At 55.0% G+C, this 13952-nt stretch overlaps 1 protein-coding gene across 5 annotated transcripts in view; it reads left to right on the top strand.

Annotated features, from left to right (window-relative positions):
* ARHGAP23 (Rho GTPase activating protein 23) overlaps positions 1-13952 on the top strand; it is a 93700-nt gene that overhangs the window by 25173 nt on the left and 54575 nt on the right. The window contains exon 1 of one of the 5 annotated variants that reach the window (XM_008012933.3): positions 11230-11759. The exons of the other annotated variants lie outside the window; for them this stretch is intronic. The gene's annotated coding sequence lies outside the window, so the exon portion shown is untranslated. Of the gene's footprint in view, positions 1-11229; positions 11760-13952 lie in introns of those variants that run through there. 5 annotated transcript variants of the gene reach the window in all.

The raw sequence follows: 13952 nt of genomic DNA, 5'->3' as shown, positions 1-13952 counted from the left end.
AATGTGGGGCCAGGCAGACTGGCAGGGGGAGGTGGGAGGAGGATCTGGAGCGAGGATGATGCCATCTGTCCTCTTCTGACCAGAGAGCCCAGCCCAGGGGGCTCCCTCATGGCAGCGGCCCAGGGGAGGCTGTTTGTCCCTGCAGAGCCACTGTCCCTGCCACCTGTCCAGCTGCCTCTGGGCATCACAGACTGGATTAGGGAGTGGTTCAGTTCATAGGCAGGGCCACATGTGTGAAGGGGAAGGTAGGGGTAACCCAGGAGGAATGGGCAGGGCTGGGGTGAGGAGGTGGGTGGTTTCAGGGGCGGGGCTGAGAGCCTCTCCCTGCAGGGAGCCCCATGTGCTCCAGGGAGACTTTCAGAATCTGCTGAGACCTGCCCTGGGAGGGGACGTGGTCTCAGCTTGACTGGGACCCATCTCTTGCCTGAAGGAAACCAATGTGTGCACCTGTTACCTCTGCCCAGGCTGTCAGACAACAGGAAGCACTCCTGGGGGGCGGGGGCAGGCAGAGTCACACCTAGAGCTCTCCCCTAGTCTCCTTGGAAGTGTGCTGTCCAGTGTGAGACCGGGGGATGGATCTGCTGGCCTTAGAGAAGAGCCATTGCAGGCATTCCCTGCCTCTAGGAATGACTGCTCCAGTCTAGTCTGAAAAGGGGCTCTGGCCGCTCCCCTTGACCAAAGGGAGACCCTGAGATTCCACAGCTGCCCTGTCTTTCTGCAGGGGATTCTTCTCCTCTGTAGGAGATGGGGAGGGGAACATCCCAGGGCCGGTTGGAGCTGAGGGGCCTGGGGAGCGAGGTTGAGGGAATGAGGACCCCTCTGCTCACTCTGGGTTGTCAAGGAGACGAGGCATGCCAGCACTGGGCCAGTAGGGGGCTCTGCTGCCCACGGGACCTGCCTATCCGGCAGCCGAGATAATCATCCTTCAGTGTGCCAGTGTGCGGGCTCATTTCCAGGAGTGCCTGCGAGGACCCGGCGGTGTCTCTGTGGGCATGCCCTTGTGTGTATGTTACAGGGGGGTGTGAGCGTGTGGCGCATTGGAATGGGCATGTGTGTGCTTGGTGGGTTTGAGGACCCCCACACTGAGTCAGGTTTCTGACAAGAAAACACTTCCAAGGTCCTGCTGGCAGCCTTGGAAGAGTTTGTGCATGACTGGGGATGGCAACCTCTGTGGATGGCAGGCCCCCATCAACGCCAAGGACCTGATTCGTGCCAGGTTCAGGCTGGGCTTTTCTCCTGTTCAGGAACCTCTAGGGCTCCAAAAATGACAGTAGAGACTCTGAGGAAGTGTAGTGACGAGGAATGGCAGGGAAAGGTCTTCCAGGCAGGAGGTGTCCAGCTCCTGGGCAACCTCTGAGGGCAGAGCCTTCTCCTGGGCACCAAGGAGAGCCTGTTCATTTGTTTCACCTTTCAACTTTTTTTTTTTTTTTTTGAGATGGAATTTTGCTCTTGTTGTCCAGGCTGGAGTGCAATGGTGCGATCTCGGCTCACTGCAACCTCCACCTCCTGGGTTCAAGTGATTCTCCTGCCTCAGCCTCCAGAGTAGCTGGGACTACAGGCACCTGACACCACGCCCGGCTAATTTTTGTATTTTTAGTAGAGACGGGGTTTCACCATGTTGGCCAGGCTGGTCTCAAACTTCTGACCTCAGGTGATCCAACCGCCTTGGCCTTCCAAAATGCTGGGATTACAGGCCTGAGCCACTGTGGCTGGCCTTATGTTTTATTTTTTTGTGTGTTTGATTTCTGACTTGGCCTTTTAAAAAAAATTATAAAATGGCCAGGTGCAGTGGCTCACTCCTGTAATCCCAGCACTTTGGGAGGCTGAGATGGACGGATCACAAGGTCAGGAAATCAAGACCATTGTGGCTAACACAGTGAAACCCCGTCTCTACTAAAATATACAAAAAATTAACTGGGTGTGGTGGCGGGCACCTGTAGTCCCAGCTACTCGGGAGGCTGAGGCAGGAGAATGGCGTGAACCCGGAGGCAGAGCTTGCAGTAAGCGAGATCACGCCATAGCACTCCAGCCTGAGCAACAGAGCGAGAATCTGTCTCAAGAAAAAAAAAAAAATATATATATATATATAAATTATATATATAATATATTATATATAAAAAATATAATTATATATATAAAATATATAATACACCCGGGCGCTGTGGCTCATGCCTGTAATCCCAGCACTTTGGGAGGCCGAGGTGGGCAGATCATGAGATCAGGAGATTGAGACCATCCTGGCTAACACAGTGAAACCCCGTCTCTTCTAAAAATAAAAAAAAGGCCGGGCGCGGTGGCTCAAGCCTGTAATCCCAGCACTTTGGGAGGCCGAGACGGGTGGATCACGAGGTCAGGAGATCGAGACCATCCTGGCTAACACGGTGAAACCCCGTCTCTACTAAAAAATACAAAAAAACTAGCCGGGAGAGGTGGCGGGCGCCTGTAGTCCCAGCTACTCGGGAGGCTGAGGCAGAAGAATGGCGTAAACCCCGGAGGCGGAGTTTGCAGTGAGCTGAGATCCGGCCACTGCACTCCAGCCTGGGCGACAGAGCTAGACTCCGTCTCAAAATAAATAAATAAATAAAATAAAATAAAAATTTAAAAAAAAAAATGCCGGGCGTGGTGGCTCGCGCCTGTAGTCCCAGCTACTCAGGAGGCTGAGGTAGGAGAATTGCTTGATCCCGCGAGGCGGAGGTTGCAGTGAGCCAAGAGCGCGCCATTGCACTCCACACTCCAGCCTGAGCAACAAGAGCGAAACTCCATCTCAAAATATATATATATACACAACAAAATATATAATTTTAACAATTTTTAACTGTAAAGTGGCATTAAGTACATCTATATTATTGTGCTAGCACCATAAATGGTGATATTCCACTATCACTGTAAGTGGAATAATATAATATTTATTCATTCATTCCTTTTTTTTTTTTTGAGACAGGGTCTTGCTTTGTCACCCAGGCTGGAGTGCACTGGTATGATCACGGCTCACTGCAGCCTTGACCCCCTGGGCTCAAGCTGAGACCTGCCATCTCAGCTTCCTGAGTAGCTAGGACTATAGGTGCATGCTACCACTCTCTGCTACCTTTTTTTTTTTTTTTTTTTTTTTTTGTAGAGACAGGGTTTCACCATGTTGTCCAGGCTGGCCCTGAACTCCTGACCTCAAGTGATTCTCTCACCTCAGCCTCCCAAAGTGCTGGGAATACAGGTGCTGGGATTACAGACGTGAGCCACCAAGCCCAGCCAGTATTAGTCCTTTTGTGTCTGGCTCATTTCACTTAGCATAATCTCTTTAAGGTTCATCCACATTGTAGCAATGTGTCAAAATTTCTTTCTTTTTTTTTTTTTAAATTTGCGACAGGGTCTGGCTCCCCCAGACTGAGGTGTAGTGGCGCGATTTCAGTGCATTGTAACCTCCATCTCCTGTGCTCAAGCCATCCTCCCACCTCAGCCTCCCAAGTAGCTGGGACTACACGTGTGTGCCCCCACACCCGGCTTTTTTTTTTTTTTTTTTTTGGTAGAGATGGGGTTTCGCTATGTTGCCTGGGCTGGTCTTGAACTCCTGGGTTCAAGCAATCCTCCTGCCTCAGCCTCCCAAAGTGCTGGGATTACAGGTGTGAGCCACCCCGCCCAGCCTTCACTTATTTTAAAAGGCTAAATAATACAATTATGTATTGTTCATGTAATGTATGTATTCTATGTAATACAATAATACACACAATTTCATTGTGTGGATATACCTCATTTTGTTTGTCCGTTCCTCCGTAGATGGACACTTGGGTTGCTTCCATTTCTTGGCTGTTGTGAATAACACTGCTGTGAACACGAGTGTACAAACATCTCCTCATCCCTGTTTTCAGTTGTTTTGGATATATACCCAGAAATGGAATTACTGGATCATATGGTAATTCTGTGTTTAATTTTTTAATTTTTTATTTTTTGAGATGGAGTTTCCCTTTTGTTGCCCAGGCTGGAGTGCAATGGCACGATCTTGGCTCGCTGCAACCTCTGCTCCCCTGGTTCTAGCGACTCTCCTGCCTCAGCCTCCTGTCTATGTTTAATTTTTTGAGAAACTGCCATCCTGATTTCCATAGCAACTTCACCATTTTATTTATTTATTTTTAAATTTTATTTTATTTTTATTACTTTTTTAGAGAGGGAGTCTTGCTCTGTGGCCCAGGGTGAAGAGCAGTAGTGTGATCACAGCTCACTGCAGCCTCCAACTCCTGGGTTCAAGGGATCCTCCCACCTCAGCCTTCCAAGTAGCTGGGACTACAAGTGTATACCATCACACTTGGCCAATTTTGCGTTTTTTATAAAGATGGGGTTTCAATATGTTTCCCAGGCTGATCTTGCACTCCTGGCCTCCCAAACACTGGGATTACAGGTATGAGCCACTGTGCCTGGCCACAGCCACACCATTTTACATTCCCACAGCAATCCAATTTCTCCACATCCTCACCATTAATAAATAATTTTTGAGCTGGACACGGTGGCTCACGCCTGTAATCCCAGCACTTTGGGAGGCCGAGGTGGGTGGATCACTTGAGGTCAGGAGTTTGAGATCAGCCTGGACAACATGGTGAAACCCCATCTCTACCAAAAATACAAAATTTAGCTGGGCATGGTGGCGCGTTCCTGTAATCCCAGCTACTCGGGAGGCTGAGGCAGGAGAATCGCTTGAACCCAGGAGGTGAAGGTTGCAGTGAGCCAAGATCTCACCACTTCACTCCAGCCTGGGCAACAGAGACTCCGTCTAAAAAAAAAAAGAAGTAATTTTTGAGAGCCCACTATGCACAAAGCTCTCTAGGAGGGCAAATCCACTCTGAAAACCCAACAGCCATTGTCCTTGGGGAGCTCTCAGTCTAAGAGGGAGACTCAGGCCAGGCCCTTGAGCATCCTCCAATCTGAGGGGAAAGCCACAGGCCATATCTTTTCAGACCCTGGACTGATGTGGGGCAAAAATCCCTTGTTTTCAAGAAGCACACAGTCTGATGGAGGAGGCACAGCTTATTCCCTTTGGGGAGTCTGCAGACAGGCCCAGAAACCAGAATGGAGACCCCAGAGACAGGCAGGGGGCTGCTGAGTGGGTAAATCAGGGGGTACAGAGGGATTGTGGTAAGCCTTGTCCCATGCCAGCCTGCTGTTGCCTGGGCAATGGCCCTGGTGTTTACTTTGTGGCTGGCTCTAGACGCACCCTTTTCTGTAAGTGCTCATTTCCCACCAAGAGGAAAGAGGCTCCTCATTAGTCTCCCCTTCCTCTGTTGTCCCTGAGGGGTGAACTGGCCCTCCTGTGGCACTGGAGACCCTGCCAGCCTGGCACTTTTGCCATGCTCCTTGCCTGCTGGGAGGGGCCCCATCCTGGGGTCTCATGTTACCCATTCCTTCCCTACTCCCAGAGGGCCCACAGGGTAGTGCTCTGGGCTTGCCAAAGTTCAGCCAAGGAAGTGGGAGATCCTACTGAATCCTCCTTGCTTGGGAGGAACTGGGGCACGTCAGGAGCCTGTAGGAACCTGGGGCTGGCAGTGGGAGGTCGGGGTGATGCCGGGAAGGATGAGTTTGCCTGGGTCTGTGAGTGTCCGCATGTGTTGCCGTGTCTTTGTGTATACATGGCTGTCTGCATGTCTGAATGTGGGTATGACTGTGATGACTACCCAAAAAGCCGTCAAAACAGCCTGCGTTTATTAAATCCCTACTATGTGCTCTGAGCCTGTGCTAAGACTTCCTTTAATTTACTTAATCCTCCCAACAGCCTTTGAGGTGGAAATTCATGTCATTCCCATTTTATTGATGAGGAACCAAGACTTAAGGAGGTTAAGTAACTTGCCCAAAGTCTCACAGCTAGAAAGTGGTAGAGATGGGGCTCTGACTCAGCTTCCAGAGGATTCCAGATCCCGTGTGTCAGCCCCTGAGCTGTGCTGCCACTGAAAGAACTTGGGGATTTTTTTTTTTTTTTTTTTTTTTTTTTTTTTTGAGACAGGGTCTTGCTCTGTCACCCAGGCTGGAGTGCAGTGGCGTGAACACAGCTCACTGCATCCTTGACTTTGTGGGCTCAAGTGATCTTCCCACCTTAGCCTCCTGAGTAGCTGGGACCAGAAGTGCACGCCGCCATCCCCAATTAATTTTTAAATTTTTTGTAGAGATGGGGTCTTGCCAAGTTGCCCAGCCTTTTTTTTTTTTTTTTTTTTTGAGACCGGGTCTCACATTGCAGCCTTGACCTCCCTGGGCTCAGGTGATCCTCCCCACCTCAGCCTCCCCAGTAGTTGAGACCACAGGCATGCACTACCACACCTGGCTAATTTTTATGTTTTTTGTAGAGACGGGGTTTCGCCGTGTTGCCCAATCTGGTCTTGAACTCCTGGGCTCAAGCTATTCTCCTGCCTTGGCCTCCCAGAGTGCTGGGATTATAGGCATGAGTCATCATGCCCAGCCAGAATTTGAGGATTTTGTGATTTTTGGATTATCTCAGCCCACCTTCCTGATGGTGGTGGGATGTCTGGAGTGACAAGTGCTTCCTCATCTTCCTTCCCAGGCTTCCGTGGCTCTGGCCTAGTTTGAGGGAGAGGGAGCACAGTCCATCCCAACCCCGGGCAAGGGTGGCCCTACAGGGGAAGAGCACTGGGTCTGGGGAGACCCTGGGAACCACCCCCTACCTGTGGGCCAGACATAGCACCGGTGCAGGGTGCCCAGGTTCCCGGTGATGGGGGTTATGTGCACATGGAGGGTGCTGGGGAGACATAGGCTTGCTTGGCCGGCTCATCAACTTGGCCTGCTGGGGCTTGTCAGGCGGGAGTCTCTACCCAAGCAATGCTGGGAACCAGGCATCTGAATAGGGCAAAAGGGTGGAAGAGGCCCGAGGGGGCAGCCGCCCTTGACTGAGGAGACTGGAGCAGGGTTCAGAGGCCCGGGCGTGGGTGACTCGGGCATGTGTCGGTATCGCATCGCCTGCATGCCTGGGATGCACGGATCTGCGATGGGATTTGCCCCGTCTGTATGTGAGGTTGTGGAGTGGTCATGGGTCTGCGTTTGTGGGTGTGCGACTGGTGTACAGGACCAGATGGAACTTCAAACGTGCTGGATGACTATCTTGGGGTGGGGTCATTGTTTGTCACCTGGCGGTTTGGGGCCCACATTCTGGGAAGAGCGCTGAGCAAGCCGGAGGAAGGAAAAGCAGGCAGAATCGACCCTGAGCCCCTCTCTCACTTCCTGAACCACACGCCCTGCAACACGTCAGTTTCCTTCTTGCTCCTATCTCTGACCCCTGGGACTCAGGACGCTCTCCTCCCCTTCCCCAGTGCCTGGTTGCTTCTACTCCTCCAGTCCAGACCACCCTCTCCTGTGAGGGATAGCCTGGGAGGTGTCTGGCCCCACCCTCAAAAAACTGTCACCTCCCAGAGAGAAGAGGCCCCATGCACCTGAAAGCAGGGGTCCCTTGCTTTGTGGGGGTCTCCCTTGGTGGGGGTGAAGGCAGCCAGCTTTGGCAAGTCTAGAACTTGGGGATCCCTAAAGGTTTTAGGAGCTGGGACAATACTCATGACTCTCCAAGGTGTCTTAGCTCCTGGCGCACAGCAGGTACTCAAGATGTGGTTAAACAAGAGCGTAATGGAAAAAGATCTGGTAAGTGGTTAGAACCCTGGGATCCAGTCCCAGCTTAGTAAAAATGAGTCCTTGAACTAGTCACTTGTTCTCTTTGAGCCTCAGTTTTTTTTTTTTTTTTGAGACGGAGTCTCGCTCTGTCGCCCAGGCTGGAGTGCAGTGGCCGGATCTCAGCTCACAGCAAGCTCCGCCTCCCGGGTTTACGCCATTCTCCTGCCTCAGCCTCCCAAGTAGCTGGGACTACAGGCACCCGCCACCACGCCCGGCTAGTTTTTTGTATTTTTTAGTAGAGACGGGGTTTCACCGTGTTAGCCAGGATGGTCTCGATCTCCTGACCTCGTGATCCACCCGTCTCGGCCTCCCAAAGTGCTGGGATTACAGGCTTGAGCCACCGCGCCCGGCCGAGCCTCAGTTTTTTTAAAAATTTTATTCTTATTTATTTATTTAGGGACAGGGTCTCACTCTGTCTCCCTGGCTGGAGTGCAATGGTGTGATCTCTGCTCATTGCACCCTCCACCTCCCAGGCTCAGGTGATCCTCCCACCTAAGCCTCCTGAGTAACTGAAACTACAGACACGTGCCACCACACCTGGCTAATTTCTGTGTTTTTTGTAGAGATCGGGTTTCACCACGTTGCTCAGGCTGATCTCAAACTCCTGGGCTCAAGCGATCTGCCCACCTTGGCCTCCCAGTGCCGAGATTGCAGGCGTGACTCACCACGCCTGACCAAGCCTCAGTTTCTGTAACTGAAAAACGGATGTCAAAAAAAAATCTCTGGTTATTTGATTCTTAGGGTAAGTGTCAAATGAGAACAAGTGAAAGTGCTTTCAAATAGTAAAAGACAATGATCTCTTGGAAGGAGGGAAGACTGGATGCCCTCCCTTTGGGGATGCAGCCTTCAAGCCCCTCACCAGGGACCCTCAGGAAGATGAGGTTGAATGGATTTTGCAAGCTGGTCAAACTAGAGGGGGATGGGAGGGGCAGCTCAGCAGGGTAATTTCTGATGCAGGGGGAGGAAGCTGGGCAGGGCGTGGGGGGAGGACTCACGCTAGGCAGGAAGGCTTGGAATAGAATCTCAGCTACGCCTGGTATTTCCCAGCCCTGGGCCCCCTCCCCCACCACCCTCTGGGGCCCACCCCACATTCCTTTCCCAGAGGAAATGGGGGAGGGAGCAGAGAGGCTCCCCAGGCCTGGAAGATCATTTATTCAAGCTTCATACAACCTTTGAGGCCCCACTGGGTGCACTCTCGCCCTGAAGTCCCCACAGAGGCAGCTGGGTGTGGAGGTGGTGGGGGTGGGGAAGGAAAGGTGTGGTTTGTGTTGGAGGAATCTGTTACCTCCTTGGTTGGGCCTTGCTGCCCTGCCAGGTTAGAGGGCAGGAAATGGACATTGTATATGGTTGATCCCTTCCAGGGTCTCTGCAATCTGAATACAGAAAACCCATGTTGCGTCTCCACTTCTCTCCTCCCTGCTGCCCCAGAACCCTCAGCGGTTTTGAATTCTGCAGAGGTGGATTCTTGATCTGGGCACACAGCAGTACCTGTTGGCCATCAGCGGCTCCATGGGGGATGACAGGGGAGAGTCATTCCATTTCCTTAGAACCAGGGACTGGACTAGCAGCAAGAGGAACGCAAGTTAGGCAGCTGGAAGGACTTACTGGCTGCTTGCTGGGAGGACAGGCCAGACTTGGAACTGAAGACATCTGATTGCCCTCCGCTTGGGGCCCCAGAGTCTGACATGGCTGGGGACAGCTTGATGGTGGTTCCAGCTGGTCTAGGAGGGTCTGGCCTTTGGAGAGTATGACAGAGTCACAGGGCAGGCCAGGGCAGGAGTGGTCCCAACACGGAATCCTTAGTTTTCTAGCGATGGAAGTGGGGCGGGAGAGGGTGCTGATGGAGATAGCGTGTCCTGCTCTCCCTGGCTGCAGTCCTTTCCCGCTCTCCCCCTAAGCTCTCCTGACTCAGCTCGTGGCAGCCTCACTCTTCCCATCTGGCTTCCGCCAGGGTGGGGGTGGTGGGTCCAGCTCTTGCACGGAGGGGGCGCCCAGCAAACAGCAAACAGGAAACAGGAGAACAAAACCAGCTCCCTGGCTGACACAGGCAGCCACCCCCACACGCCTCACCCTCACCCTTCCTCTCTCTTCCTTCTCCCTCCCTTGATCTGGACCTCCCTCGTGGTCTGCTCTGCTCCCTTCCCCCTCCCCTCCCACCTCTGTCCCTCAGGCTCCCTTCCCATCCCTTGCTCCTTCACCTTCTGACACTTCGTTGTCTCCTCCCTTCCCCTCCCTCTGCCCCCAGGCCCCTCCCCATCTCTGCCCCTCCATCTCCCACCCCCCACCCCCTTTCTGGATTTCCTACCTCCCCATTGGGCCACCCTCCTGGCAGGTTCTTGCTGGGGACAGTGGATGGTGGAATGGGGGGAAGGGGAGCTGCACCTGCTTGGTGCTTCCTTCTGGTAGTTTCCCCAAAAAGGCCCAACCTTTATGACGATTCGTCCTGGACTCCTCCTAGATTCGGGAGTGGGATTGGGCTGGAGCTGCCCCGCTTTCCTGGCTGCTGGCTAGGATTTGGGTGTAGGATAGAAGTTGGGATGAGGGGTCCTGGGGTTGGAGTCCCCATGCTGCCCTAACAAGCTGGGTGCTCTTGGACCTGTTTCCTTCCCTACAAATGAGGCCATAGTAATGGCCCCGGGCCACAGCAAGTGACTGTAGTGATATTGTTGGTGAACAGTCAAGTGGGCTAGAAATGGTAATGGTGGTTACACATCCACGAGCCAAGGCCGCTGCTAGCCCCACCCGGATGGGGCCTGGGAAGAGGGAGAGCCAGGAAGGGCGAGCAGGGCAGGGGCTAGCACAACATGGCGTTTCCTGTCTGGCTCACATGCCAGGGGGTGGAAGAGGGTCCAGCTTTGAGTGATCATCAGCTTGTGGTGCCCCTCTAGGTAGAGCTAATGGGTAGGGAGTCCTGGGGAGGAGGGTGGTTCCCACAGGGGTATTGGGGACTTCAACTGCACCTAAGGGTATGTGGCTGTCACTCTGTACGGGGCAGTGTGTGTAGCACCTGAGGGGCTGTGGCATCTGTGCCTGGAGTGCCTGAGCTGTGCAGTGTGTGCGTGGCATCTGCCATGTTGTGGGGGTCCCTGTGGGGTATGTGTGGAGTGTGTGGGTGGGTAAATGTGGGTCTGGTGTGCTTGCACATGCATCTCTCTGTGAGTGTGTGGACCGTATACACTTGGGCGGATGTCTGAGGTGTGTGTATACGATGTGGAAGAGTCCTGTGTGTGTGTGGGGGGGGAGGATAGTGTGTTTCTGGGGTATATGCACATAGGGTGAGTGTGTGTGGGCGGGTGGATGTGTGTTGTGCGGGTCTGTACAGAGTGGGTAGGGTGTGAAGGAGAGTGAGGGGCACCTGGAGCATGTGTGACTGTTTCTCTGGGTGCATGGGGCAGATGTGCGCGTGTATGCGCGCGCGTGTGTGTGTGTGTGTGTGTGCTGTGCTGAAAGGGTGCAAGGTGTGCGGGCTGGGGGAGAGTGCATGTCTGGGTCGAGGGCTGCTGTCTGCGTGTGAGGGTGCGAGGGTGTGGTAGTGTGGGGGACTGTGTAGTGCCCTGGCGTGTGGGGTGTGAGTATGGGATCTGGGCGGCCGCGGACAGGGTCCGCCCCGGAGGGGGAGGCGTCAGCCCTGCGCGACTCGCGGGCGTGTCGGGGCTCGGGCGCCTTCAGCCGGGAGGCACGGGAGGCGCGGAGCCGCTCCAGCCGTCCTGCCGCCGTCCGCGCGGGCCGTCCGTCCCTTCGGGGCCCCCGGGCCCAGGGCCCGCGGTTCCGGGGGGCGGGCGGGGACCCCCGGGGCCCGCCGGCCGCCCGGGCGGTCGAGGACGCCGTCTACCGGGCACCTAGCAGCTGCCCCGGGCTCCCGCGCGGCGCACGCGGCTCCGGAAGCCCGGCCTGAGGCGTACTGGGGCCGGGGCGGTGGCCGGACCTGGGAGTCCCCGCCGGCCGCGGAGCTGGTGGGCAGCGCCGTGTGGCGAGTGGAGCGCGCGGGGGCTGGGGGCTGGCGCTGGGAGCGCGCCGTCGGTGTGGACTGCAGCGCCCCAGAACCGCGCTGTCTTTGGCTGCCCTGCCTCAGTCACAGCGACCACCGCGCGCCCGGGCCGCGCCGGGCCAGGGTGAGCGCCGCGGGGCTGGGGCCGGGGCCGGGGCAGGACTTGTCGGGGTGTGAGTGGGACTGGGTCACCAACTCCCTGCGGCCTTTGAGCTGTGTGCGTCCTGCATTCCAGGACTGATGCCCCTGGAGCGGGGAGTGAGTGAGGCGCTTGAGAGACGGGGCTGAGGGTGGCAGGATTTGTGGCTTGGAGCTCTGCCAGGGCTTCTGGGATGACAACCCCCAGTTTGGTCGAGGCCTCCAGAGGGCTCAGCCCTCTCGGTTTCCAGGCAATGGAAGGATGGAAGGGACCAGAGTGTTTGAAGAGACGCTGGGGCTTCTAGGAATCCCAGAGGGTGTGGGCGGGCAGGGACCCTGAGTCCGGGGCAGTCAGAGGCACCACTGAATGGAGCAGGGCACACGACCCAACCCATCCCTGGTAGGGGACGTGGACACGGCACACGAGGGTTTCCTAGTGGGCAGAGGTGGCTGAGTGGCAGACGGGCCCCTGCGAGTAGTGAGTGCTCTCAGGGCTGACAGGGCTGGGCTGGGGGACTGCCGTGTTTCTGATATCCGAGATGGACCAGGCTGGTAGGGTGTGAGTCACAGTGGGCGCCATGCCCGGCGTGAACACTGCTCCCTGCAATGACCTCTTTATGCTCCCGGGGGGAGGAGCAGGGCTCCTGGGTTCTAGTTCCTGGTGCTGCCAATCCACCACGTGTCCACCTCTGCCTAATTTGTGGCCTAAGGCCGTCTGCCCTGCTGTCACCATCAGCTGATATTTTTGGACGTCTCTTTCTTTCCTGACATGAGGGTGGGAGTGTTTGGTAATAGATCCAGTACAGGAGATTTTAATCAGCAACGTCCCTGTGTCCCCTGAGCGACTCCCTCTCAGTCCCCTTGTCTCTGTGCCTAAGTCAGAGAGGCAGAGCTGTGTGTGTGTGAGTTGTGCACTTTTCTAGTTGTTATCAACGGCTGCTTCTCTGTTTTTGCACCTATCACCTCCTCCACCTCAAGATGAGCACAAGACTCAGTTCTGTCCCAGGTCACAGGGGAGGAGAGGAAACATACATGTATAATAGCACGAAGGATTGAGGTTAAACCTAAGGAAGAACTTTCCACAGGGGTGATGCCAGCTGTGGCTCTTGTTGGGTGTCCTGGTGTCTCCTCTTCAAGCAGGGGTGTGGTAGCTGTGCCTGTGTGGTAGCTGACATTCTCAAGAGCCTAGTTGGAAGAGGTGGGAGGAAGGGGACTGGAAGGAAGGAACAGAGGAAAGGGAGAGGCAGAGATAAGGGAGGGAATGCTGGTAGTGATTGGTGAGGAGGGGACCTGGAGAGGAAGGCATGCCTCCTGCCCTGGATTACATGCAGGCCCTCCCAGGGAGCATCCCCCCAGGCAGCTGGCAGCTCCAGGCAGGATGTGTGCTGGGGGAGGGGCGGGGGCGTGCGGGGACCTGTCCCAGTCACTTTTCGTCACTGGGGCAGCTGGTGGCTTGAACCTTAATCCAGGACAGTAGCAAAACAATGGGCCCTGCAAACAGCCTCAGCTCTGAGCCTGGGTCGGGGACAGGCAGGGGACAGCCCACACGGGGGAGGAGCAGGGGCTTCTGGTAGGAGAGGGCTGTTGGTGAGGGGACCCCCAGACCCTCTTCGCTCCCTGATCAGTTCCTTGCCAGGTCAGCAGAGATGGGAAATCCGGGGGATTTCAGACCTCAGCAGAATTCCCAGAGAATTTTCTCCTCTGGGCTCCCCAGGCCCCCATGGGGGTGCAGGGCACCGTGGGAGAGGCTAGGCTAAAGCTACAAGTGGAAGATGCTGGACTACCCCTGATGTCAGAACCCCTGCTGAGGCCTTCTGGACTGGGGGTCTTCCAGCTTTTGCATGGCCCCTGTCTGGTAGGGGGCACTCATAGCCTCATCTGGGTAGTTTTCCAGACTGTATAGGATTAGAACAGTCTAGAATGGTCTATCTCCCTTGCCTGGAGCGCCACTCAGCCTCTTGTATACTCCACCTGGCTCTATTCCCTGGGGCTGTATGAAGCAGGCTATTGCCTATTGTCTGTGTCACATTTTTCTTTAATCTTCTGAGATTTGAGGATCTAGCCTCTTCCCCAGGCCTGCTTGACAGCAGCCAGGCTCTCTCCTATGCGGAAATCCTTAGCAGAGGGCAGCTGTCTCCCTCCACTGTGTGCGTGGACAGGAGGGTGGATGGTCCATGAA

This window comes from Chlorocebus sabaeus, chromosome 16, assembly GCF_047675955.1.
Source record: "Chlorocebus sabaeus isolate Y175 chromosome 16, mChlSab1.0.hap1, whole genome shotgun sequence".
NCBI lineage: Eukaryota > Metazoa > Chordata > Mammalia > Primates > Cercopithecidae > Chlorocebus > Chlorocebus sabaeus.
Note: the sequence above shows the minus strand (reverse complement) of the source record. Positions and strands in the feature narration are given on the sequence as shown.